Raw genomic sequence first — 25,756 nt, 5'->3', positions numbered from 1 at the left:
TTATTCTAAAAGAGGTGGCTCAGGAAATTGGGGATGCATTGGTAATCATTTTCCAATATTCCTTAGATTCAGGATCAGTTCCTGAAGATTGGAGAGTGGCTAATGCTGTCCCACTTTTCAAGAAGGGAGGGAAGGAGAAAACGGAGAACTATCGCCCTGTTAGCCTAACGTCAGTCGTGGGGAAGATGCTTGAGTCCATTATTAAGGACGAAATAGTGGCACATCTTGATGGCAGAAATAGGATTAGGCCGAGCCAGCATGGATTTACCAAGGGCAAATCATGCTTGAATAATCTGTTGGAGTTTTTTGAGGGTGTAACAAGGATGTTAGATGAGGGTAAGCCAGTAGATGTTGTGTACCTAGATTTTCAGAAGGCATTCGATAAGGTGCCACATAGGAGATTGGTGAGTAAAATCAGAGCTCATGGCATTGGGGGCAGGGTTTCAACATGGATAGAAAACTGGTTGGCAGATAGAAAGCAAAGGGTAGCAGTGAATGGGTGTTTCTCAGACTGGCTGGATGTGACTAGTGGGGTACCAGAGGGCTCTGTATTGGGACCACAGCTCTTTACGATTTATGTCAATGATTTAGATGAGGGCATTGAAAACTATATCAGCAAGTTTGCTGACGATACTAAACTGGGTGGCAGTGTGACATGCGAAGAGGACGTTAGGAGAATACAGGGAGACTTGGATAGGCTGAGTGAGTGGGCAGATACTTGGCAGATGTCATTCAATGTGAATAAATGTGAAGTTATCCACTTTGGAAGCAGGAACAAGAGGGCAGAGTATTGTCTGAACGGTGTAGAGTTAGGTAAGGGAGAAATGCAAAGAGACCTAGGAGTCCTAGTTCACCAGTCAATGAAGGTGAATGAGCAAGTGCAACAGGCAGTGAAGAGGGCAAATGGAATGTTGGCCTTTGTTACAAGGGGAATTGAATACAAGAGCAAGGATGTTCTTTTGCATTTGTACAGGGCCCTGGTGAGACCACACCTGGAATATTGTGTACAGTTTTGGCCTCCAGGTTTAAGGAAGGACATTCTGGCAATTGAGGAAGTGCAGCGTAGATTCACTAGGTTGATTCCTGGGATGGCAGGGCTGTCTTACGCAGAGAGATTGGAGAGATTGGGCTTGTACACGCTGGAATTGAGGAGATTGAGAGGGGATCTGATTGAAACGTTTAAGATAATTAAAGGATTTGATAGGATTGAGGCAGGAAATATGTTCCAGATGTTGGGAGAGTCCAGTACCAGAGGGCATGGATTGAGAATAAGAGGTCAGTTATTTAAAACAGAGTTGAGGAAGAGCTTCTTCTCCCAGAGAGTTGTGGAGGTGTGGAATGCACTGCCTCGGAAGATGGTGGAGGCCAATTCTCTGGATGCTTTCAAGAAGGAGCTGGATAGATATCTGATGGATAGGGGAATCAAGGGATATGGGGACAAGGCAGGGACTGGGTATTGATAGTGAATGATCAGCCATGATCTCAGAATGGCGGTGCAGACTCGAGGGGCCGAATGGTCTACTTCTGCACCTATTGTCTATTGTTTATTGTCTATTATCTAATTGTATTATCAAAGCACATACACATCACTACATACAACTCCAAGATTTGTTATCTTGCGGGTATACTCAGTAACTCCAAGAAACACAATAGTGTCAATGAAAGATCTCAAAGGATGGACTAACAATCATTATGTAAAGGACATCAAACCATGCAAATACAAAAGAAAAGTAAAACAATAAATATCAAGAACATGAGATAAAGAATCCTTGAAAGAATCCTCCATCGGTTGCAGGAACAGTTCAGAGAAGAAGCAAGTCAGGTTATCCTCTCTGGTTCAGGACTTTGAAGGCTGAGGAGTAATAATTGTTCTGGAACCTGGTTGCATGGATCCTGGGGCTCCCTTTACCTTCTTCCTGAAGGCAGCAGCAAGAAGAGTGCATAGCCTGTGTGGTGGTGGTGGTGGGGGGGGGGGGGGGTCCTTGATGTTAGATGCTGATTTCCTGTGGTAGCACTCCATTTAGAGGTGCTCAATATTGGGGATGGCTTTACCCATGATAGGTTGGATATTCCACGACTTTTTGTAGGGTTTTCCATTCAAGGCCATTGGTTTTTCCATACTAGACTGTGATGCAACCAGTCAATAAGCTCTCCACAGCATCTCTAGAAGTTTGTTAAAGTCTTAGAAGTCATGAGAAATCTTTGTAAACTACTAAGGAAGTAGAGTCACTGCTGTGCTTTCTTCATAATTGCATTTATGTATTGAGCCTGTGACACGTCTTCTGAAATTACAACACGAAGGAATTCAAAGTTGCTGACCCTCTCCACCTCTGATCCCTGATGAGGATTGGCTCATGCGCCTCCTGTTTTTCTCCAGATGAAGTCAATAATCGGCTCCTTGATCTTGCTGACATTGAGTGACAAGTTGTTGAGACACCACTCAGCCGGATTTTCCATCTCCCTCCTAAATGCTGATTTATCACCATCTTTGATTTGGCCATCAACAGTGGTGCCAGGGACGTCACGTGATGAGGTAGGATCGAGACACTGGAACCCAGCTCTCCCGTAAAAAAATCAGTAAATTAATGTTTAAGTGAAGAAAAGTTAGTCAATAATTTCTAAAAGTTACTTATAAACTACTCCGGATTGTTTCAAGTTGTGCCTCACAAACAGAAGATGAAGAAAACTACTACCATGAAGACAACGCAACTTGGAACAGAATCAAGGCCCACTTCTGCCAAAGAACTGCAGGTTCAGGTACATTTTACCACCGGCGATACAGAACAGGAAACTGCGGCAACATCAACAATTTCTAAAGAAAAAGACCAACGAGAACTGCGCAAACTTGAAGGAAGGAGCATGCGCAAACGAGAGCAACCTGAACTACAAATCCCAGTTATGATTGAAACCGGAAGTGAAAGTGAATCTGAGGTAGATTCAGATTCTCTGGATAAATCAGACGAAGATGGAGGTAAAAGTTTTTCTGGAAATATAGAAAAGACTTTGATGCAAATAATGTGTAAATTAGAAAAATTAAATGCATTAAAAGTAATCAAAAATGATAAATATGGAGATTATGTTTGAGAAAATGACAAAAAGACAGGAAAAAATGGAAAACAGAATTATAGATTTGGAAGCTACAATGGAAGACATGGTTGAAAAAATGAATAAAATGGAAGATGATATTACTGCCTGGACATCAGAAAAAAAACAAATGTTGGAAAAAATTGATAAGCTTGAAAATTTTAGTAGACGAAACAATATTAAAATTGTTGGACTTAAAGAAGATATAGCAGGAGAAGATCCAATAATTTTTTTTCAAAGATAGATCCCGAAAATATTGGAAATGGAAGGAGAAACTCTAATTGAAATTGAAAGGGCTCGTAGAGCCTTAAGGTCAAGACCTCAAGCTGACCAAAATCCATGATCAATTTTGATAAAATGCTTAAGATACCAAGATAAAGAAAAGATCCTGAAGGCGGCTGCCCAATGTGCCAAAAAGAGAAACGGGCCATTGATGATAGCAAGGAAGGCAGTTCTTTTCTATCCTGATATAAGTTATAACCTTTTGAAGAGAAAGAAGGAATTTAACCCAGCGAGAAAAGTTTTATGGGAAAAGGGTTATAAGTTTATAATGCGTCACCCAGCAACACTGATAAATTTTTTGGAGGAGGGAAAAAAAAGATTTTTTTACCAATTATCGAGAAGCGGAAGAGTTCGCACAAGAACTTCCAACTACTTACTAATTACACATAGAGATATCCAAGTGTAATGGATTAAAGATGAAGACAGAGACAGTGAATGGAAGTGATGGACATTTCAGGATGACATAGGGGAGAAGAGCAAAATTTCAGAAATACTAATTGAGAATAGTATTCTTTTCTTCTTATGTATATACTTTTTATGTTGCAGGGGGGCTGGGGAGCTTTGGATCGATTACTACGGTATTCACGTGTGTAATCATGGCGATTGCCATGACCCCGTACAACAGAGGGGGGTAATGTTGTGTTCTTTTTTTTCACAACATTAGTAGGGGGTATTTTGTTTTTTCCTTTATACTCTATTTTTCTTCTATCTTTCTGACTGGATGATCGGTGGGGACACACATAGCAACATGGAGAATTTTAGAAAGATTTCCCAAGATACCATGAAAGTTGAAAGATTAGGTATTATTATAGTTTGGAGTAACATAATTGAAAATAATGACTAATTTACTGAATTTTTTAAGCTTTAATGTTAATGGGCTTAATGGACCAGTGAAAAGAAAAAGAATTTTAACATACATTAAAAAAATGAAAACAGATATAGCTTTTTTACAAGAAACACATTTAACAGACATAGAACATCAGAAATTAAAAAGAGACTGGGTTGGAAATGTTATTGCAGCTTCATTTAATTCAAAGGCGAGAGGAGTTGCAATTTTGGTTAATAAAAATTTAGCAATTAAAATACAGAATGTATTAATTGATTCGACGAGGATATATGTAATTATACATTGTCAATTTTATTCAGAACTATGGACTCTTATGAATATTTATGCACCAAATGAAAACGATGTAAAATTTATACAAGAGGTCTTTTTGAATTTGGCTAACGCACATGACAAAATATTAATAGGTGGAGATTTTAACTTTTGTCTAGATCCAGTTTTAGATAGATCAACAAAGGTTGTCACAAAATCAAAAGTAGCAAAATTAACTCTATCATTGATGAAAAACTTAAATTTGATTGATATATGGAGAAGAATTAACCCAAGAGATTATTCATTTTATTCAAATAGACATAAAACATATTCAAGGATAGATTTTTTCCTATTATCAACGAATATGCAAGATAGAGTGAAAAATATGGAAAATAAAGCGAGAATATTGTCAGATCATTCTCCTTTGATAATGACAATGATAATGATAGATAAAGAGGAATCAATTTATAGATGGAGATTTAATTCAATATTACTAAAACGTCAAGATTTTTGTGATTTTATGAAAAAAGCAGATTCAGTTTTTTCTAGATACAAATTCACATTCAGTTGATGATAAATTTATATTGTGGGAAGCAATGAAGGCATATTTGAGAGGTTAGATAATAAGTTATACTTCTAAAATTAAGAAGGAATATATGATAGAAATAGATCAATTGGAAAAAGATTACAAAATTAGAAAAAGAATCTCAAAGATATATGACAAAAGAAAAATGAAGACAACTTATTAATAAAAAGTTACAATATAATACACTTCAGACATACTGAACAGAAAAAGCAATTATGAGAACTAAACAGAGATATTATGAACTAGGTGAAAGGTCACATAAGGTCCTTGCATGGCAGTTAAAAACAGACCAGACTTCTAAAACGATAAATGCAATTCAAACAAGAGTAAATAACATGACTTTTAAACCTTTAGAAAGTAATGTAACTTTCAAGAATTTTTATTCTGAATTGTATAAATCAGAATCACAAAATGATAATGTCAAGATAGAAAGGTTTTTATCACAAATAACTCCTCCAAAATTAAATACGGAAATACAGAAGGGCTTAGATATGCCTTTTACATTAAAAGAGGTTGAAGAAGCTCTAGGATCATTTCAAAGTAATAAATCTCCAGGAGAAGATGGTTTTCTGCCTGAATTTGATAAAAAAGTTTAAAGATTTATTAATTCCTCCTTTTATGGAGTTTTATCAAGTGGAAAGAATGCATAAACTTCCAGAATCTTTTTCGACAGCTATTTTAATAGTATTGCCAAAAAAAGATAGAGATCTTTTAAAGCCAACATCACCTAGACCTATTTCTTTGTTAAACACTGATTATAAAATAATAGCAAAAATTTTATCTAGTAGATTATCTAAATACTTACCAAAATTAATACATATGGATCAAACAGGATTTATCAAAAATAGACAATCAGCAGATAATGTAACTCGGTTACTTAGCATAATTCATTTGGCACAAAAAAGGGAGGAAATGAGTGTGGCAGTTGCTTTAGATGCAGAAAAAGCATTTAATAGATCGGAATGAGATTTTTTATTTAAGGTATTGGAAAAACATGGATTAGGGGTATCTTTTATAAAATGGATTAAAACATTAAATATTAATCCCAAAGCTAAAGTAGTGACAAATGGTGAAATTTCAACACCATTTCAGTTAGTAAGGTCAACTAGGCAAGGTTGTCCATTATCACCTGCTTTATTTGTGTTGGCGATAGAACCATTAGCTGAATTAATTAGAATGGACCCAGATATTAAGGTTTCAGAGTTAATCAGGAAGGATACAAGATTAACTTATTTGCTGATGGTGTTCTGCTTTATTTAATAAACTTATTGCACTCGTTGCGTAAATTATCCTATAGATTAGAAGAATATGGGAAAATATCAGGTTACAAAATAAATTGGGATAAAAGTGATATTTTACCTCTTACTAAAGGGGATTATAGTCAATGTCGATTAATAACTCAATGTGGTTGGCCGGCAAGTGGTATAAAATATTTAGGTATGAGTTGATAATGATATAAAGAACTTATACAAATTAAATCACTTACTATTATTGAAAAAAATTCAAGAAGATCTTGATAAATTGATGATATTACCAATAACATTAGTAGGTAGAGTAAATATCATAGAAATGAATATATTCCCTAGACTACAATACTTATTTCAATCACTACCAATACAATTACTCCAGAAGTTTTTTCAAGAGTTAAATAAATATGTGAGGAAGTTTCTTTGGAAAGGTAAGATGTCAAGAATATCATTGGAAAAACTGACATGGAAATTTGATCTAGGAGGGTTACAACTTCCAAATTTTAAGACTTATTATAAAGCAAATCAACTTAGATTTATTGCATCTTTTTTTGAGAGAGATAGACCGGCATGGATTAGAATAGAACTGATAAAATAGGAGAAAATACACCAGAAGATGTTATACATAAATGGGAATCTAAATGGATACGGGAAAAGAAAGAATCTCCTATATTAAAACATCTGATTGACTTACGGAATAAGATAAATGTTGATGATGAGACAAAGAAATCTTTATTAGCAAAGAGATCTTTAATTCAAAATAGACTTATTCCTTTTACAATGGATAATCAACTTTTATATAATTGGTTTCAAAAAGGGATTAGATATATAGGAGATTGTTTTGAAGGAGGTATATTAATGTCATTTGATCAATTAAAGAATAGATATAAAGTATCAAACAACACTCTTTTTTGTTACTTCCAATTAAGGGCTTATTTAAGAGAAAAATTAGGTCAAACAATGTTATTGCCGAAATCTAATGAAATAGAAACTTTAATTCAAAAAGGAAAAACTAATAAATTTATTTCTTGTATGTATAGCTTGATTCAAAAACAGGCAATTAAACAAGGAATCAAAACAAAAATGGGAAAGTGACTTGAATATTAAAATTGAAGAAACAAATTGGTCAAGACTATGTCTTGATAGTATGACAAATACAATAAATGTCCGGTTAAGATTAGTGCAATATAATTTTTTACATCAATTATATATTACACCACAAAAAATAAATAAATTAAATCCAAATTTATCTGATCAGTGTTTCTGATGTAACCAAGAAATTGGTACTTTTTTACATTCTACTTGGTCTTGTTCTAAAATTCAACCTTTTTGGACAAATTTAAGAGTTTTATTGGAACAAATTATTGGAACACAACTTCCACATAATCCAATATTATTTTTATTGGGTGATATTGAAAGGATAAAATCGAAACCCAATGTAACGTTCTCCTTCGCGTGTAACGAACGCCGAATTTAACGTCGAGATAAACCAGATTCAATGAGAACCAGATCGCAGTAAGATTAACCATTTACTGTTCACTCTTCACATTAACATATGGTGAAAACTGTTGATAAAACAATACAAGATTGATACAGTATTTGTTCCTTCCTTAATATCACATTTCAAGTGTAAATACTTGCAAAGGTGACTATAACTACATTACACTAAGGTGCAGTATACAGGGAGAGTTTACCTGCTCCATTGACTACTTTAAATACACTTCCATGCAAACTATCCGCGACTCTTTAACTAACGAAAGCATAAACATTATCTACCGTCGTTACTTCTAACAGGATCGGCATTAACATCTTAGTTCAATATATCGATTATCTATTAACTTACAGCGTTGCTCTCACTGTGATTTCTCATGCCTGCAAACAACTTCTGCTCAGGTGAGCCTCGTGGAAAGCCCCCACCCTCGCGCTAATTTCAAACCGGTGTTTTCCCACAAGACGCGGCGAAACCGGATGTGACGTCATCGCATGCCGATATATTTTACATGCAATGAATACACTTTAAACACTTCTAATTCTAACTAGAAAATACTATTGAATGAATTACTAAGCGAAAATATTATAAACTAAATAACTGTCGTAAAGACAGCACACTCCCCACTTGACCTTCGAAAGGTCACAATGAGCAGAGTACAAACTTAGTCTCTTAATCAGTCATTGGGTAGAAGTAGAATAACTTCTGTAACTGGCCCTTGGTAAATTTTCACATCGCCTTGGTCGGTAGTCTTCAATTCGATCTTCCTGACATGTCCATCCCCGCTAGGGAATGTAGCAGTGATTCTGGCCGTTGGCCAGATTCCTGTGGGGTTCTGTCCACTTTTGTCTCTGTTGCAACAAAGGTAGATATTTTTGTCTCCAGCGAGGCCAGAACTGATTTGCCAGAGCCTGGACTTGTCTCCATTGCTTTGTGAACAAATCCTTGTCTGAGAAGTCTCCTGGTGGAGGAGGTGCTCCTGCCTTCTGTGTAAGGAGCGTTGATGGCGAAAGTATAAAGGGGTTTTCTGGGTCAGAAGACACAGGTAGGAATGATTGTGCGTTTATAATGGCTGTGACCTCTGCCATTAGGGTGCACAGTACCTCGTGGGCCAATCGGGTGCGTTGCTGCATCTCAGGTTTCCTTTTCTGGGTTTTCCGTAAGGACGTGAACCGTTTGACTGCCTGCTCTTTGTTATCTGGTGAGCGCTGGCGTGGTTCTCTGATAGGCAATGGGGCAACCCCATTATTTGCTTCATCTCTGAAGACCTTGGTGTCTTTGGGTTTTAAAGAAATGGTATCTTGAGCTGATTGTGCAAGTTTGTTTCCGTCCTCGGTTTGAACGAAAACTGACTGGCCTAGCGTTTCGTCGGTTACTTTACGCTTGGTAATGTCTTGTTGTGCTTCTTTAGGGTACACCTCAGTGAGGCAGATCTCGGAACAAGAACGGCTTGACTGAGTTTGACCGCAAACTTCTGTACAGTTCGAGCTGACAATTGTTGTCCTGGAGTGAACCTCTCCCTCCCCGCCGTCCTGTTGTGGGGGTGAAGGAGCGTTGTCGGTTCTTTCATTCTTGACTTCATCACGGAGCCGTGAGGGTAAATTTCCTTCCTCGTATGGATGTGATGCAATCGTGACTCTCTGAGGTTCCTCGTAGCTGGGGAAGTTATCGAATACGTATGGAGAGGGGAGACGAGCCTGCCTGTCTATTTGAGATTGTACATAGTCGCTTGTGCGTTCCAGTCTGGTCCTTTCTAAAGTAGATCTTGCTTCGGTCAGATCACGCGACCCTTCAGCTTCTTTTATGTACTTTGCTTCCGCCATGGCAGCTTCTTCTTCTCTTTCTCGCTGCAGCACCTGCAACTCTGTCGATATTTTTGTCATTTCCAACTGGGTTTCGGCTTCTCTGGCGGCCCTTTCTTTCTGGATTTCGGCTTCTCTGGCGGCCCTTTCTTTCTGGATTTCGACTTCTCTGGCGGCCTCTTCTTTCTGGATTTCGGCTTCTCTGGCGGCCTGTTCTCTTTGTCTGGCGGCCCTTTCTTTCTGGATTTCGACTTCTCTGGTGGCCTGTTTCATTTTCAAAACTGCTTCTTGTTTGGCGTAATGTAGTCGCACCTTGGCGGCTTCTGCCTTGGCTCTTGCCTGTGTGGACTTACTTGATGTCGTTCTACTGCCCTTGTTGCTGGGTGCCATCGACTTGATCACGGATCGAGCTGACATTGCAGCACTTGGAACACCTGATAACGCCCGGGTGGGCTTACTTGATGTTGGTTTACCGCCCTTGTCGCTGGGCGGCGTCGACTTGATGCTGGATTGAGCTGACATTGCAGCGCTTGAAACACCTGATAATGCCGCTTTTTTACTGTAACGTTCTCCTTCGCGTGTAACGAACGCCGAATTTAACGTCGAGATAAACCAGATTCAATGAGAATCAGATCGCAGTAAGATTAACCATTTACTGTTCACTCTTCACATTAACATATGGTGAAAACTGTTGATAAAACAATACAAGATTGATACAGTATTTGTTCCTTCCTTAATATCACATTTCAAGTGTAAATACTTGCAAAGGTGACTATAACTACATTACACTAAGGTGCAGTATACAGGGAGAGTTTACCTGCTCCATTGACTACTTTAAATACACTTCCATGCAAACTATCCGCGACTCTTTAACTAACGAAAGCATAAACATTATCTACCGTCGTTACTTCTAACAGGATCGGCATTAACATCTTAGTTCAATATATCAATTATCTATTAACTTACAGCGTTGCTCTCACTGTGATTTCTTATGCCTGCAAACAACTTCTGCTCAGGTGTGCCTCGTGGTAAGCCCCCACCTTCGCGCTAATTTCAAACCGGTGTTTTCCCACAAGACGCGGCGAAACCGGATGTGACGTCATCGCATGCCGATATATTTTACATGCAATGAATACACTTTAAACACTTCTAATTCTAACTAGAAAATACTATTGAATGAATTACTAAGCGAAAATATTATAAACTAAATAACTGTCGTAAAGACAGCACACCCAAATTGAATAATTATCAGAAAGAATTCATAAAAATTGCACTGGCAGTAGCCAAAAAGGCTTTTGCAGTTACTTGGAAATCGGATGCATACTTAAGTATAGATCGTTGGAAGAATGAAATTTCCAGCTGTATTCTACTTGAAAAAGTTACTTATAATTTAAGAGATAAATATGAAACATTTTTGAAAATTTGGCGCCCTTATTTACAAAAGACAGGATTAAATATATAGGTGCTCTGAAGATAAAATAATTGGTTATTTGGGGAAAAAAATAAATATTTATTCTAAAGCTATTACGAACTCCGTGGAGCATGTGGGGGTCTTCCTATATCCAGGCATTCTTTCTTTCTTTTTTTTCTATAGGGATGTTAGGGGGGAGAGGCTAAGGGGATGGGGGAAGGGTATTATTTTTCTTCTTTCTGTAATTATTTGAAAACTCAATAAAAAAAGTTTAAAAAAAAAAGTGGTGCCATCAGCAAACTTAAATATGGCATTGGAGCTGTGCTTAGCCACACAGTCGTATGTAAAAAGTGAGTAGGGCAGGTGGCTAAGCACACAGCCTTGTGGTGCATCTGAGCTGATGGAGATCATGGAGGAGATGTTGTTGCTAATCTGAACTGACTGGGTCTGCAAGTCAGGAAATCAAGAATCCATTTGCACAAGGATATATTGATGCAAGGTCCTGAAGCTTACTGATTATTTCTGAGGGAATGATAATTTTGTAAAGGTCCTTACAGCACTTGTGAAGCCTTGTTCAGTGTTGTTTTAAAGGAAAATAAGAACTAGAAATGCCAGAACTACTCAACACATCAGGCTTCAAATGTGGAGAGTAAAATTGTTAATGTTTTAAGGTAATGATCCTTTCATCGCAACCATTTACAATTAGCATTGGATTTCTAGCTTCTGTACTTTACTTCTCACTTTGGTGGCCTTATTTCCATGTCTGACTCATTTCCTGCTATCTCCATTCACCCCACCCTTCACCCACTTCAACTAGCACCTTAACTCACAGTCCTTGCCTGACCACTCCAACCATCCACACACCTGTTCACCTGAACCACCTTGGTTGTCCCCCCCCCCGACTATTAATATGCACTAATAAAATTTCTGCTTATATAGATCCTTCACAACCTCAGCATGTTGTATTGTTCTTTATAACAAATGGAATAAATTAATTGAATAATTGTAATATTAAAAACCTAATACTGAAATTGGTCCACATATAATATTGATTAATGATTAAATAAAATAAACAATAATTATTATCATAACATAATAATAAATATTAAATAATAATCCAACCCTCGTCACTTAACCTTAACCAACCTGCTAACCCATCCTCTTCAGTGGAAAGAAACCAACACCTTCAGTATCATGCAATGTTAGATTTTCCAGTGGTGTATTTTAAAACAAAATGCTTATAGGGAGAGGAACTGAAAGTGAGCTGGAAGTTCTATAATTGGTAGCACACACACTCAGAAACAATCCAACAGATGTTAACAGGAACTATTAATTCTAAAGCTAACACACCTTTCCTAGTCAGGGAAATTATATTGTCTTCACTGAAACATTATGTTCTGTAGCTATTTTATGATTGTTCCTATATGGCATTTCAGTATCAAATACACACTTATGTGGAGACAAGTGCAATTGAGTATTTGTCTGAATGGACACCAGTGCTTCAGTATTTGGTGCCATGAAGGACTTGGTCTGTACAGACCAAGGAGATTATGACTTGCTTCATCAATCATCCATGCCCCATTATTTTACTCATACCACATTTTTGGAGCTTTTGCATTCTTCCACTGTTGAAACTGTAACGAGTTAGTAGCTGCAGCCCAGCCTCTATTCTTTCTCCATCCTCTGCTTAATCACTGCTGCCATCTAGAAAGTAAAACAAAGGTGTCAATGGGCCTTTGTTGGCCAGGGAGCAGCTGATTTATAGCTCCAAGTTCAGTCTGAACACCAATAAGCTAATTTCACTCTTTCAACTGGCTTTGATTGAAAGTATCAATTGTTCTGATGCAGAAAGGCAGCCAATAGAAAATTGCCATTATATATTATTTGTTTTAGTATTTGAAGTCATCAGCCTTTGCATGATTGAGCCTCTTTGTGCTTCCACATACAAGATGAAACCACTCTTCTTTAAAAAGGGTATAAAAACTCAATTATTACATTTTAAAAGACTATTTTTTAATGCAAGCCCTTTTCCATCCTTGTGTAAATCTTGAGTTCTAGCCGTTTTGTAATTGACGTCTTTAATTACTGGACTCTAAACCCTGAAATTACCTCCTAATCTTTTTCTCCTCTCATTTTTTTAAGGTGCACTTTTGTCACATCTAATAAAACACTTTGGGACATTGCTGTCATTGAAGTATATGATTTGTTGTTTAAAGCAAAGAACAAACCTCCAAACTCAATAGCTACAAAAGGTCATGAATCTTAGGGTAAAATAGTATTTTGGTTAAATTACCAGTCTGGCAGTTCTGAACCATTGATTTCGAGATGAAAGTTCATATAATTCAACTTCATGTGATGTTTAAGAGATATTTAAGAGGCTCTTAGATTGGTACGTTAATATAGAGAGAATGGAGGGATATGGAGTGTGTGAAGGAAGAAGGGATTATATTATGGCACTAATTACCTTAATTAAGTTGATACAGTATTATGACAGAAGGGCCTGTTCGTGTGCTGTACTGTTCCATGTAATGTATTCAGAGTTAAAACAAGTTTCATGGACAGCATTTATGAAGTGATTTTTATAATTATCATCTGAATCTCTAATAAGAACCAAATAAAAAATGGGTCATCCATTGAACCCTTCATGCAGACCTCACCATTCATGCTGATCTGCTCCAGGTCTCATCAACTCTTTCTACTAGTTCCTTAGTTCCCTGATCTTTTAAAAAAAGCTCTCTACATTCTCTTTGAATACCTGTAATGACCTACCCTCTACAACACTTTAGGGTAGGTCGTTCCACAGGTTCACCAACTTCAGCAAGAAGTTCCTACATACCACAGTTTTAGAGTCATAGAAGCTCAGAGCTGTACAGCACAGACTTATGCTCTTTAGGCTGTCAGATGTATGCCAAATATTTTTGGCTAACTATATGAATCCTATTTGTCTACTTTACATTTGTAATCTTCTATTGAAATGCCTTTCAAAATGCCACTTAAACAGAATGGTTGTATCTGAGCATCATTCCACTGGTAGTAAGTTCCAGTTATCAACACTCTCTGTGTAAAAACTTCCCTGTTAAATCTCTTTTAAAACTCCTTCCCCTTGCTCATGATAATGCTACCATTAGACATATATTACTGCTATCACTCCTATCTATGCCTGTAATGATTTAATATCTTTCCATCAGGTCACCTTTCAGATTTCTTTACCCCAGGAAGACAAAACTAGCTTATCCAATCTCTCCCCAAAATTCTCAGTGTAAGCAACATCCTGGTGAATCCCTTCGATACTGTCCCCAGCACTAGAACATCCTTTCCATAGTGTGGCAACAGAAATGCACGCAATAGTTTGATTATGGTCTACAGCATTTTGTACAGTTACAACATGATATCTCAACTCTCACGTTCCATGCCTGGATCTTTGAAGGCAGTTATTCCAGATCCTTTTATTCTTCGTCCTTTATACCCATGTTGTCACTGTGAGACAACCATGAACTTGAACCCCAAGACTACTCTGTTTATCAAATTTCCTCAATATCCTATCATTTACTATATTCTGTATGTCCTCGTCCATTTGGTTTTTTAAAATACATCATCCCACACTTATTAGGATTAAATTCCAAATGTTAAATCTCCATCCCATAATCTTGTAATTATGGCCCCTTAATTGAGAGTCTGTAGCACTGAAACAAGCCCCTCTGCCCATCACGTCCATACTAATGAACATCCATACTAATCCCACTTAGCAGCACTTGATCCTTAACTAACTTTACCTTGGTGTTCATCCAAATGCTTCTTAATGAAATATCTGATTTAACACTTTTGTTGGCAGTGCATTCCAGATTGCATTGACCTGTGTGTCAAAATATTTCTTCCTTACTTCCTCTTTAAATCTCATCCTCCTCACTTAAATTTACACCTTCTACCATAAGGAAATGTTTCTTAATTACCATGATCTATCCATGATTCTCATGGAGACACAGGGGACTGGAGTAATTGGCATCTGGAGAAGAAAAACAAGTTGTTGGAGGGAATCAATGTGTCAGGCAGCATTTGTGAAGGAAAATGAATAGCTGATGGTTTTAATCAAGACTCCGAGCTCCTCCAACTTTTATTTGTTACTCCATAGTGCTCGTAATTTCAGAAACGTAATTTCTTGTGTTCCAAAGAAAACATGCCCAGCCTATTCAGTCTCCCCTCATAACTGAAAAGAACAGCCTATACGACCTGCTGGTGAATATCCACTGCACCCTTTCCAAAGCAATCATGTCCTCCCTTTTGTGCAGCACTGTACTCAGTATTCCAGCTGTGGGCTAACAAATATTTTATAAAGTTGTACTAACCAAGACCTCCTGACTATACTCTATGCAACATCTTCTCACTGCATTGGAAATGGACATTTGATGTTTTAGGTAAAGACCCTTCATCTGGACTAGTTCTGAACCTGAAACGTTAGAACATTAGATGTTCATTTTCCTCCCCAGATGCTGCCTAACCCATTGAGTGTCTCCTGCATCTTGTTTGTTGCTCTACAGTCTCTTGTATAAACTTCATGCTCAAATTGCTGGCTACTGAAGGCAAGCATTGAGTGTATGTGTATATATACACACACACACACACACACACACACACACACACGTATGCATGTATGTGTGTTTGTATGTATATATATATATACACTTCACCACCCTTTCTGGCTGGGCTGGCATCTTGGCATCTTCAATAATATTTTAACCTTTCACTGAGGTCCTTTTGTTCCCCAGAATTCTCATGGTATACTTTCTTGTCTTAGGCTGCAAACACCCTCCCCCCCCCCCAAAATACATTACTTCACAATTTACAGGATGAACTTAGATCTGCCTCATCCTGATCATTTTACCAACTGATCAATGTTGTTCTGCAACCTAACATTTCTCCCTTCATCAAGATCAGTACCAATCTACGTCATACTTAGTGCATTCCCATCTATGTTCTTTTTGTATGTAACAAAGTCTAGGGTCCCAGCAATAATTCCTATGGCACACTGTGCGCACAGGCTTCCAATCACAAAGCAATCCTGCAATGTCATCTTCTGACTCCTATTATCAAGCTAACTTTGGATTCAATTTTCAAATTTTCCTGAAATCTCGGGAAGCTGAGGTTTTGGACCAGCAATTTATGTGAGACATTTAAATGAGGATCATGGCAATCACACCACCCACATCAAAATAGTTTACCTCTTCAAAAATCTCAATTTAATTAGTTACCATGCTGCCTATTCGTGATTAGTCACCTCCTTTCCATTGTAGGTTAATACTGTTCCTCAGAACTTTTCAAGTAACTACTGGTATAACTACTGTCTATTATCCTATGAGATAGATAATCAAAGCATCTTTCCCAAGATAAACGTATCAAAAACAACAGTTTAAGTTGAGAGGGGGAGTGTTAAAAGGGGTCTGCAAGGCAGGTTTTTACATAGAGAGCAGCAGAAATCTGCCAGGGTGATGCTGGAACTGTGGGGCAAACCTGGTGGGCCAAATGGCTTATTGCTTCTTTAACTTATAGTCTTCTACAGATGCAATTACGACATTTAGGAGGCATTTAAATAAGTGTGTAAGCAGGCAAGATGTAGAAGAATACAGTCCTAATAGAGGCAAAAGGAGTTATGTAAATAGTGTAAAAGGTTGGTGTGGACAAGCTGTGCTGAAGGATCCATTTCTATGCAGCCTCTGACTTTACAAATAAATTTCCTACTGATGACATTGAGGGAGCACATTTCCCAGGACCTGTTGAATGATATTGACATTGGCCTTGCCCACTTAATATCTCAATTATTCTTGTCCCTTTCCACAGCAATGTTCAAATTTACCAAGTTAAACTCATCAGACTCAAAGTACTCACCCAATTACACCTCATCCACATGTTTTGTTTCATTTGCTATGACTGGGTCCAACACTGCTCCCTTCGGAGTGAGACTATCCACATAATGGCATGAAAAGCTCCGCTGGATATATTTAAAAATCCACCCTATCTAATCCGTTTACACTAAAGCAATCCCTGTTAATAGTGAGGAAGATGAGATCCTCTATACTACAGCCATATTCTTCTTGCACTGTCTGTTATTTATGAATTTATCAGCCACTCTATTTCCTGCTGACTATTGAGTAGCCTATAAATCACCCAGAAAAATAAATATCCCCTTTTGAATGTCTAAGCTATATCAATATTGTTTCATTTGAAGAACCTTCTAAAGTATCCTCCCTGTTTGCTGTAGTGATGTTTTTTTTTATCGTTAATGCAATATACTCTCTTCTTTTATATCCCCCATCACACCCGAATTTTCTCAACCTATTATGTCAAGATGACAGTCCTGCCCTTCTATCAATCATATCACAATGATTACAATAGTATTATATTCCCATATGCTGATCTAGTTCATCTGCTTTACTGGTCAGAGCCCTGACATTAAAATGGATGAAACTTAGCATTCTAATTCTCCCACATGTCTTATTGTGAACATTTCTACTCTGCCTACTGCACTGACCTAATTTTTCTTCTGTATTTGATTGTACTTTGTCCCCAACTGTACTAATAGATACATCTCAACATCTACCCTCTTATGTCCTCTTAAATATTTCAATAAGATTACTCCTCATTCTTCTGCGCTCTATAGATCTAATTTATTTAGTTGTTAACGATAGTCCCACACTCTCATCCCAGGAATTAGCACAGTGAATCTTCTTTAAACTGCCTCCAGTACTAGAATATGTTTCCTTGATTAATGAAGTCAAAATTGAAGTGCATGACCTTAGACTTAACCACATTATATTCAACTTATCTGGTTTTTGTCCATTCACTCAAACTATCTATATTATGTTAGAGTCCAAATATCAATCTGTCCTTGTTCAATGTGTTTGGTAAAGCTGGGTACCCTGCACTCTGTCCCCTCCTTTAATTCCTGAATATATGCAGTAAATAATTGAGAGCCCAGAGTAGATTCTTGGTGTGGTCAACTAGTCATATATTTTTCATCTGTTTATTTATGATTGTTTGTCTCCTATTGATAACCAATTTCAATTACAAACTAACATACTCCCTTAAGTATTGGAAACTATTATTCTTTTTACCAGACTTTTATGTAGCATCTTGTCAAGTACTTCTGGAAATCCAAAACAAAAATCTACAGTTCCTTTCCTCAAACAGTGGCAGTCTAGCAGTTAACGTGACGCTATTACAGCTCGGGGCATCAGAGTTTGGATTTCAATCCTGACACGCTCTGTAAAGAGTTTGTAATCCTCTCTATGGAATGCATGGGTTTCCTCCCATAGTCCAAAGACATACCAGTTAGTAGGTTGATTGGTCATTGTCAATTTTCCCATGTTTAGGCTAGGGTTGAATTGGGGGTTACTGGTGCCACAGCTCGAAGTGCCAGAAGGTTCCTGTTCTGTGCTATGTCGCCAGATAAATAAACTAGGCACTCTTTTTAAATATACCTCACTGCCACAGGAATAGTGACAAAGCTTCGGAGGGTGGCAACTGTTATTCTTTATTTTATGCAAGTTAATAGGATAATGCTGGGTATTATAGACCAATGAGTTTTACATCAATGGCAAACTATTGGAGAGGATTCTTAGAGACAGGATTTATGACCATTTGGAGAAGTTCACTCTGGTTAGGAATAGTCAATATGGTTTCGTGAGGGGCAGGTTGTGCCTCTGAACCTGACAGAGTTCTTTGAGGACATGACAAAACATATTGATGCAAGCAGAGCAGTGGATGTGGTTTTATGGATTTTAGTAAGGCATTTGACAGGATTCTCAGTCTGAAAATTGGGAGGCATGAGATCTAGGGAAACTTGGTTGCCTGAACTCAGAATTACTTTGCCCACTGAAGTTATAGAATGCTAGTGGGTGGAGTGTATTCTGCCTGGTAATCAGTGGTGTTGGACAGGGTGCAGATCCAACAACCTGTCTCTGAAAGTGAGCAAAACAAAAGAGATGGTTGTTGACTTCAGGAGGGCATGGAGTGACCACTCTCCACTGAACATTGACGGCTCCTCAGTAGAGATCGTTAAGAGCACCAAACTTCTTGGTGTTCACCTGCCGGAGAATCTCACCTGGTCCCTCAACACCAGCTTCATAGCAAAGAAAGCCCAGCAGCGTATCTACTTTCTGCGAAGGCTGAGAAAGGTCCATCTTCCCACTCCCCCTCCCCCATCCTCATCACATTCTACAGAGGTTGTATTGAGAGCATCCTGAGCAGCTGCATCACTGCCTGGTTTGGAAACTGCACCATCTCAGATCGCAAGATCCTGCAGCGGATAATGAGGTCAGCTGAGAAGATCATCGGTGTCTCTCTTCCCACCATAACAGACATTTACACAACACACTACATCTACAAAGCAAACAGCATTATGAAGGACCCCACACACCCCTCATACAAACTCTTCTTTCTCCTGCCATCTGGGAAAAGGCAACAAAGCATTCAAACTCTCACGACCAGACTATGTATCAGTTTCTTTTCCCAAGCCATCAGACTCCTCAATATGCAGAGTCTGGACTGACACCAACTTACTGCCCTCTGCTGTGCTTATTGCCCTGTTTATTATTTATTGTAATGCCTACACTGTTTTGTGCACTTTATGCAGTCCTGGGTAGGTCTGTAGTCTGGTGTAGTTTTTTTTTCTGTGTTGTTTTTATGTAGTTCAGTGTAGTTTTTGTATTGTTTCATGTAGCACCATGATCCTGAAAAATGTTGTCTCATTTTTACTGTGTACTGTATCAGCAGTTATGGTTGAAATGACAATAAAAAGTGACTTGAATTGAACTGACTTGATACTCTTTGTGACTTTTATAACTGACTTGGTTGAGGAAGTGGAAGGGTGGGTTAGTAAGTTTGCAGATGAGAGGAAGGTTGGTGGTGTTGGGGATAGTGGAGAAGGTTGTCATAGGTTACAAAGGGACTTTGATAGGATACCAAGCTGGACTGAGAAGTGGCAGATAGAGTTCAACCTGGAAAAGTGTGATGTGATTCACTTTGGAAGCTCAATCCTGAAGGCAAAATACAAGGTTAACTGCAGAATTCTTGGTGGTGTGGGGGAACATAAGGATCTTGTTATTCATGTACACAGGTACTTCAAAGTGGCCATGCAAGCTAATAAGGTGGTTAATAAGGCGTACGATGTGTTAGTCTTCATTAGTCAGAGAAATTAACTCAGAAGTCACAAGGTAATGATGCAGGTCTATAAAACTTTGATTGGAGCACACTTGGAATATTGTGTTCAGTTCTAGTCACCTCATTATAGAAAGGATGTCTAAACATTAGAGAAGGTGCAGAGGAGCTTTGCCAGGATGTGTTATGAGGATTGGTTGAGTGATCAATGGCTTTTCTATTTGAAGAGGAGAAGGCTGACAGATGACTTCATCGAGGTGTACAAGATGATATGTGGCATACATTCAGTGGCCATTTTATTAGGTACACCTGTACTGCTGCTTGTTAATGCAAATATCTCATCCGCCAGTCATATGGCAGCAACTTAATGCATAAAAGCATGCAGACATAGTCAAGAGGTTCAGTTGTTCAGACCAAACATCAGAAAGGGGAGGAAATATGATCTAAATTACTTTGATAGTGGCACGACAGTTGCTGCACATGGGGTGCTTTGAGACTCTCAGATACAGCTAATCTCCTGAGGACTTCATGCACAACAGTCTCTCAAGTTTAGCGAAAATGGTGCAAAGAATAAAAAGCATCCAGTGGGAGACAGCTTGTGGACAAAAATGCCTTGTTAATGAAACAGGTCAAAAGAAAATGGTCAGACTTGTTCAAGCTTACAGGAAGGCAACAATAAGTCAAATAATCACATATTACAACAGTGTTGTGCAGAAGATCTCTGTGTGCATAATATATTGAACCTTGTAGTGGGTGAGTTACAGCAGCAGAAGACTACTAACATACACTCTTACAATTTATTGGGTAAAGGGTATCTAATAAGGGGGCTACTGAATGATATAGAGTGGATGCCAGAGTCTTTTGCCCAGGGTGGAAATTGCTGTTACGAGGGGGCATTACTTTAAGCTTTTTGGAGGAAAGTTTAGTTTTTTTTTATATAGTGATAGGCGTATGGAACACACTGCCAGGGGAGCTAATAGAGGTGGATATATAAGGGGCATTTAAGACTCTCTTTGATAGGTGTATGGATGAAAGAAAAGTGTAGGGCTATGTGGGAGGGAAGGGTCAGATTGAGCTTGGAGTAAGTTAAAATGTCGACTCAACTTTGTGGGCCAAAAAGCCACATATGGAATGCTACTTCTTCCTTAATTGTAGATTCTAGCATCTTGCCAACTACAGATAATAAACTGATAAGACTATGGTTAACCACTTTTGGCTTCCTTCCTATTTGAACAGGGGTATCAAATTTTCAGGTTCCCAATCCACTGGTATTCTTCCAGAAATCCTAAGTTTTCAAAAATTTCAACCAATCACTCTGTTGTCTCTAGAGCTTCTTCCTTCAAAAGCCTCCGGCCTTTGATGACTTATCCCATTAGATTTCACTGTAGCTTACACTACATTGTCCCCTTCCTCATTGCTCCCATGATAGAGACTGTTCCACATTCTTCCGTGTGTAACCCCCTGGGTCGCCTCAGGCTCGCTCAGCTCATTCTCGTCTCGGGGGAGCAGCCTTCGGCCCCGCCAAACTGGGTAATCAGCTGGTGTGGATGCTGTGTGATGTCCCCGCCTCGCCCAAAAACAGACAGTACACCATATGCAATTAAATGAGTACAATTTATAATGGTTACTATAACTAAGTGATTAATAACAATACAGTATATATAAAGGAAAAACAATAAAGAAAAGGCGCCAAACTTATCAAAGTCCATACCTCTTCATGCACAACCGTTGGAGCTCAATTACTTAAGTCTTCTGGCCACCATTCGATCCCCTCCGAACTCCTCGACTCGCAGCTCAGGACCACCCGAAGTGGTCAACCAAGCACATCTATCGTCGTCTCCTCTCCTCAGGGTACCTCCTGGCCTTGGACCCCCCCCCCCCCCCGGGGTCCGTTCCTCACCCAGTTTACAGCATTGCATCCTGTCTCTCTCACCCCCTTGCGCCGATCTGCCCAAAAGCCCGCCAACAATAGCTTACAGACTCAGAAGAAAGAACAACATTAATCCCAATTGGTTTACAAAGGAATACAATTCTCGTTATCAGTAAATTTTAACCCAAACAAGCTTTCATCACTCTCTCGCAACAAAGAAGCATTCCTACTTTTAACAAAACAAAGAAGCCATTTTGATTACATACACAGTAACAAAGAAAAAAGAAGAAACCCCCTTTACACGTGTCATTTCAAAATACATCTTCAGATATTTGCAAAATCTTCCACTGTGAAGACTACAATCTGATGCTGATTTAATTTATCAGCAGTATCTTGGTTTCCTTCTGTTATTTTCTCAGTTTCACTTTTCACGAATGCTATAATTATATTAATTACCCTTTCATTTTATATATCCACAGATGCCCTCACTGCTTGTTTTGATATTACTTTACATTTTTATTTCATAATCAATTTTATCCCTCATTTTGTTTTGGTTTCTCAGTGCTGGTTCCTGTAAAATTTTCATTTTCTGGTCAAGTTTGAGTCTTTGCTGTTATGTTCTAGCCTCAGGGTTTAATATCCTCCTTGACCTCCATTGTTACCACAAATGGTTCTTCCTCATAAAATCCATCTTACTTATTGAGATAAAATTCTATTCAGCATTATGAACTAGTTGCTTCAGTGTCTGCCTCTGCTCATCCTCTGATCTGTCAGTTGTTCTTTTTACCCTGTCCACGTGAAACAACATCACCTTTATGTATTTGTAGTTGCCCATATTTAAACTGAGGAACTCTATCCAGAACTTTATCAGCATTGTTACAATGATTCGCCTGGTGATCCTCAACCACTAAATCTTTTTAACAATCCTATCTCATTGCACAAGACTAAATCTAAAGTAGCTTGTTCCTGCCACATGTTGTTTTAGAATGATACTCCACACAATTCATTTTCCATGATAACTTTCCAATCTTACTGACCTAATCAATATACAGATAAAAATTACAAAATTGCAGTTCCCTTCTTACACACATTTGCTATTTTCTCATAACAGCAAGCTTCTAGACCACTTCCATCTTCACCTTATTTCCCTGCTTATCTTTATTTCTAAATGAACTCATTCCATGTCATTGTCCATTTCAACTGCAATATATTACTGTTCAAATATCTTCCTTGATTAACAAAGCTAAATTTTCCTTTTCACCCATTCTTTTGGAACTGTGGAATGTTGAGCTCCTTGTCCTGTTTATCTCACAACCTGTCTCTGTAATAATTATTAGATAATTCCCATATGTTATTATTTGTGCTGTCAACCCTTCCATTTTGTTCGAAATGGTACCTGCATTCAGATAAAGAGCATTAAGCTATGAGTTGTTATGATTATTACTCCAGATCCACTTATTACTTCCCACACATTATTACTCCCACACACCCTTTGCTTATATTTTGCACCTGATCCTGTCATGGTTTGATTTAATTTTCCCCTTCCCTGTCCTGTACCACTGGTCTCTCATTTATTTTGTGAGAACCCTCACTAACAACCTGCCACCTCTAATTAGTTTCAAGCCCATTTTTCTTCCCTATTTATGCATTTCACCAAGGAACTGTCTTGTACACAGTTCAAAGATATCTGACTAATAGAACAGCTTCCTCTTTCTCCTGGACTGGTTCCAATGATCGGTTCCAATGTCCGATCAATTGAAACATATTTCTCATTTGGGTCATGCATTTTTTTTCTAATCCTACTTATGCTTTGACAATTTGCATCTAGAAGCTCCTGCAAGTGTTGTCTTTCATCTTTAATCTAACAACCAATTATCTTTACTATCCATCTTAGATTGTACATGGATGCTATTATTGAGAATGCATGGAGAGTAAGTATTCTACTGGACTTATATTCTAGGGCCCTGGGCTAATGACGAAGGGATATGAATTTTCAACCTTCAATTTAAGTGGGGAGACTAAATTAAGTTAAGTTATATTAACCAGGCATCAGCAAAGTAAGTCATGAGACCTATTGACCCATCTGATTTAGCAAAGAACTTGACACCTGATCCACTGTAATTGTGCAATTTGGTTTCTGCTGAAATGAGGCACAGAATCCATTTGTAAGCAGTCTATTTCATCTGGATTGTGTTTGCATATCCAGAGGACTAACTACTTCAAAATTGCTACATTATCAATGTACCTAACTGTTGCATTTTCTTAAGTGATCCTGAGGATCTGTTAATCTGCTGCATTTGGTATTTGCTGCTCCAATATGCCAGTATTTCTTCAACCGTCCAAAATAAAATCATTGTACACAGTTGCTATTTTAAGGATCTAGAAATTAATGGAATGCAACTACATACTGACTGCATCAGACAATAGTTTCAATGGTTGATGCATTGTACATTCATGAAAAATATTTCATTGAGCATGCAAGTATAAGAATTCTGCGACCATAAGAGATAAGTGAGGAGAGTTTATATAGAGAATTGGAGACACTTTTGACTGACCTTCCTCTGACTTTCATTACTCACCTTTCTCAAGTGTTGTCTAAATTATAGCCCAAAAGGATTCTTCTGTCTGCAAAACACTAGACCAAGTAATTCACTTGATCTTCATAATCATATATATACATAGAGTGTAGGTGAAAAAAGATTTCCATTAATTAAGACTCAGTGGAAAAATTGGATCCGTTAGGTGTAAGTGCACTAATCCAACCAAAATTCTGGGGCTGAAGCAGAGTAAAATTAATCTTGTTGTAATCTAACTTGAAAAATCAATTAAATGGGAGGTACTTAGCTTTTCAAGTGATGCTATGAAAAACTGAATGTTTATTCAATTTTAAGAGACTAAGAGTTTACAAAGTGATTCAATTGCTCATTCTCACTGAACCTCACATTGCCTATTTAAAATAGATTAGGAAGATATCTGCGGCTCTCTTTACAATTATCACAATTTTTCTACTACATCTCATTTTGAGTTGCAACCCATCTTGAGTTGGCCTCTGGTTCAAGCAAACAGTAAATCCATGAGTTTTCATTGGATTTCTCTCTGCTTAAACAGTTTTCTGCTCTTTGCTCATCTGCATCTGCTCATTCAGCAACTCCCAACAGTAGCTACAATGACTTTCCTCATCATGTCTCTTGCTGAGTTTTCTCTTTCTTAGTTATTCCCACATTTACTTTCCTTCCTCAGCAAGTAAATTGCTGGGCCCTGATCCAGTAATGCCCCAAACAATGATTCATACATAATACTGAACAGTAGGAAGATGTAATGAATGATGATACTACTTCCTCAGAAATTAAATCCTCCTCCTACATAATGTGTTTATCTTAAGGCTTTTATATCTGTCTTCCAAATGTGAAAAGTCAGCTCTCTATGGGAACTTCTCAAAAACTCAGCTTGTCACAAAATTTTTAATAGTCAACAAAGCATAGCTAAGCCATTCTTACTTTGGAAATATGAAATATATACCCCTAATAAAATCCAAAGGGTGTTTTTACAGCTAATGCATTACTCCTGATGTATAGCTATTTGTTGTAATGTAGGAAATGCAGCAGTCATTTTGTGCTCAGGAAGTTCCTGTAAATATTAATATTAACCCAGCTAGATAAAACAAGTTTAAACAATTGTGAGAGAGAGATATATATTGGGCATTTCTTTGGAAAACTCCCAACCCCCACCCCATACGTAC

General features: G+C 38.0%; 2 protein-coding genes across 2 annotated transcripts in view; one reads left to right on the top strand and one right to left on the bottom strand.

The window, feature by feature from the left end:
• Positions 1–8,198, bottom strand: part of LOC132396342 (uncharacterized) — a 427,456-nt gene extending 419,258 nt beyond the window's left edge. Inside the window, exon 1 of the mRNA XM_059973856.1 lies at positions 8,139–8,198. The gene's annotated coding sequence lies outside the window, so the exon portion shown is untranslated. The remainder of the gene's footprint in view (positions 1–8,138) is intronic.
• LOC132396341 (leucine-rich repeat and immunoglobulin-like domain-containing nogo receptor-interacting protein 2) overlaps positions 1–25,756 on the top strand; it is a 206,024-nt gene that overhangs the window by 99,765 nt on the left and 80,503 nt on the right. The window lies entirely within an intron of this gene.

This window comes from Hypanus sabinus, chromosome 7, assembly GCF_030144855.1.
Source record: "Hypanus sabinus isolate sHypSab1 chromosome 7, sHypSab1.hap1, whole genome shotgun sequence".
Taxonomy (NCBI): Eukaryota; Metazoa; Chordata; class Chondrichthyes; order Myliobatiformes; family Dasyatidae; genus Hypanus; species Hypanus sabinus.
Note: the sequence above shows the minus strand (reverse complement) of the source record. Positions and strands in the feature narration are given on the sequence as shown.